This window comes from Oryza sativa, chromosome 9 (assembly GCF_034140825.1).
Source record: "Oryza sativa Japonica Group chromosome 9, ASM3414082v1".
Taxonomy (NCBI): Eukaryota; Viridiplantae; Streptophyta; class Magnoliopsida; order Poales; family Poaceae; genus Oryza; species Oryza sativa.
The window spans coordinates 10,663,159-10,666,440 of NC_089043.1; the positions used below are offsets into that span (position 1 = coordinate 10,663,159).

Below are 3,282 nucleotides of genomic sequence, written 5' to 3' on the forward strand. Positions count from 1 at the left end.
ATTTTGTTTATGTGTTATATTGTTCATATTTTTTATTAGAGCACTTTTGGCTGTGGACAAGCTAGTGCTAGTCTAAGTGCTCAAGGTAATATTAGTTTACGACCTTCTTTTAAACTTTCACCCAATTTCTTTTGTTTGTATCAATTTTATTTTTTATTATTATCTAATGATTTGATATTTTTTTCAATTTTTCAGCTCAGATGTATCATACTCCTGAAGTTGGATTAATTAAAAACAAGAAAGTTTGCCTGGATGAATCATTCAATGGTTTGTACTGATTATTTCCCTCACTAATTTCTATATAAGCAAATAGTCATTGTATTTGAAGTTTTAACATTAATGTTACTGTGCATATTAACTACTTTTGTCATAGTATTGAATTTTTTTTCTTTTTTTATAGCTTCAGCTGCTACAGCAGCTATTGATGCTGTTAAAGATGTTGCAAAGAAAATTAGGTCAAGAATGGCTTATCTTAAATCTAAAGAGAAGATGAATAGGATTTTTGATGGCACTAAATCTCTTTCCTTGAGATTCTTGATTCCGAAGATTCTGGAGATTGTGACAGTGATGATTGCTTGCCTCATATTGTGGATTTTGAGGCAGATTTCAATGAAAATGAGTCACCTATTGATGCAAGGCCCTTGTCCTCCCAAGTATGAATTTCTTATTGTTTTCAAATTTTATTTTTTTAGCTTTTATAATAATGTCATGTTGTTTACATTATCTGTTTTAACCACTTTTTATGTATGGTGATGTTTGCTTTTTTAATTCATTTCCAACCTTTATGCAGATTGCTCTCAATTCTAACTCTTTCCACCCAAATGTGAGAACATATAACAATTTGAAGACTCTGAGCAATAACAAGGATAAAGGAAAATTTGATGCTGAATTTGTCAGGAAAAGGGCATTCCAAGATCTCACAGTATGTGTGTTTCTTATGTTTTGTTTATATTCTGCTCTTTTTCCTTATGTTCTTTTAGGTTTCAAAATTTTCAAAGTTTCAATTATTTAGTTTATCCATTCTCTTTATTACAAACTATCTGTTTTTCCTAATTTATGTTTTTTTTTCAGAATTCACCTGATGTTGTTTGTCTTGGGTCCAATACATGTTCTAACAAGACGAAAAATATGTCCATTAAATCTGAGCATATTTACAACAAGAGCAATCAATTTGATTCCAATTACAAAGTATTTGGCTCTGGTTTCAATAATTCTGAAGCAAGCTCTTCAGGTGGCAGATTGCCCCCACATGGTCCAAGAAGACCTCTTAAGCCATCTAGACATGCAAGTGATCCTTTTGTACCAGTTAGACGGCGCTTTCTAGTTTCTGAACAAGAAAACAAGTACTTCACTGCAATTTGTTGTCTCGCTCATACTAGATGGCAAAGGTATTTTTCTAAAATATTTTGCATTTTAACTTCATTGCAATTTGTTGTGTCGCTCGTACTAGATAGCAAAGGTATTTTCTAAAATATTTGTAATTGTAGTCCTTACTATGCTGCTCAATCATTTGTTTGTTGCCCTTATTGTCCTTTTTTTGCAGCTTGTTTGCAGTAAATATTGACAATGTTCGTATCACATTTTCCAATTTTGGAAATTCTTTGAGGATTGGTGGTGATGTTTCAAACTATGTGATATCTGCCTTTTGTCGACTGATGTTCCACAACAACCATCCATCTAAATCAAAGAAGAATTATTTCTTTTCTTCCATTGGGGTAAGTATTTCTGCATACATATAGTAGTGTTTCCTTTTATATATGCTGCTTTATTAATTGTTTATTTATATTTTTTATTATCATTGTTAATAATTGCAATTTGTCCTATTTTGTAGTATCAACTTTTGAAGAAGATTGAATGCATTGAAATGGTCAAAATAAAGAAATGTTTTGATGGTGCTGCTAGTGCTAGAAAATTACATCTTTGCGATATGGTAAATTGTTTGCTAATTTTTTTTAGTTACTTTTTTTAAAATGATATATGTATATACAGAATATAACATTACATACATTTTTTTTAATTTGTTGCCTTTGATTTTCAGCTTTTTTTTTCCCCATTAATCATCTTGACCACTGGTTCCTGTTCGTCGTTGATATAAAGGACCGAATGCTTGTTTTCCTTGATTCATTGCATCATAAAAGTGATCCATACTTTGATCCAATTATTCCTATGATGGTAAGGCTAAATATCTGCTATCTGCTTCAAACTTTTACTAGTATTTTTTGGTATTTGTGCTATGCTTTTTATTATGCTTATTTATGATTATTGCAGATCAAGAATATTCAGACATTGTGGGATAAATTTGAGGGCACTGCCATAGATTTCAGCAAGTTTAGAGTATTTTTTCCGCTTGTTCCGTGACAGGAATTCAGGTTATCTCTTCTGAATTTGGTTTTATATGTCCTAATTATGTTATGTAATAGTTACTTTTTGTTATTCATACTAACAATATATATGTTTGTGTGTTTGAAGCTGTGATTCTGGCATTTTTGTAATGAAGTGCATCGAACTTTGGTCTCCGAGGGTTGTATTGCCAAACGAGTTCAGCAAAGATGATATCAATAACATCCGTGTTCAATACACAAACAAGATATTCTTCCACCACAAGAATATTATGCTTCAATCTGAAAGTGAACAATTGGTTGTTAACTGGGTTGAAAATGTAAGTTTTCTAAAAAATCCTTGTTGTGCTTTCAGTCTTCAAAGTATTTTTCTTAGTTTGTTCTACTGTGTATTTTTGTTCCTTTTTTATTCCCAAGTTTACTGTCTTTTTCATATTTTTCTTTTTCCTTTTATGTTTTATGTAGGAAGAATTCCAATATGAAGATGAAGTTGCCACGGACTAAGAATCAGGCTACCAATTTTTGCTTCTCCTCCTGAAATCAAGCCTTTAATGTGACATTTCATAGGACTGATATTATAGTTACGTAAATATAGCAGTCAGTAGACATAGTGTTGCTTAGAGACATGTTATCTCTTTTTGTAACGCCACCTATCCTCTGATTCTGTTGAGATCACTTTTTCATGTTGCTGGCCATATTTGTCAGTCCTCATAACATACAATATAAAATTTTCACATAAATAGAGGGTGCTAACTCAAGTAATCCCAAATTTGATGGCATTGGCATTACAATTGTTTTTGTGCAAATGCTTAAGTACTAGTAAATTACATTTTTTTTGTTGGATGATACTATTACATAGTCGCACAGAGATATCCTCCTGATCTTCTCTTCTTCTTTTTTCAACTATTTCTTCTTTGTTTTGTTACTGCTCTCCAACTCTCTG

General features: G+C 31.5%; 1 long non-coding RNA gene across 1 annotated transcript; it reads left to right on the top strand.

The window, feature by feature from the left end:
* Nucleotides 1-2,469: 2,469 nt before the first annotated feature.
* On the top strand, nucleotides 2,470-3,079 carry LOC112936481 (uncharacterized). The gene is made up of 2 exons (XR_003238764.2): nucleotides 2,470-2,659; nucleotides 2,805-3,079. It is a non-coding gene; the product is annotated as an uncharacterized lncRNA (long non-coding RNA).
* The last annotated feature ends 203 nt before the right edge of the window (nucleotides 3,080-3,282 follow it).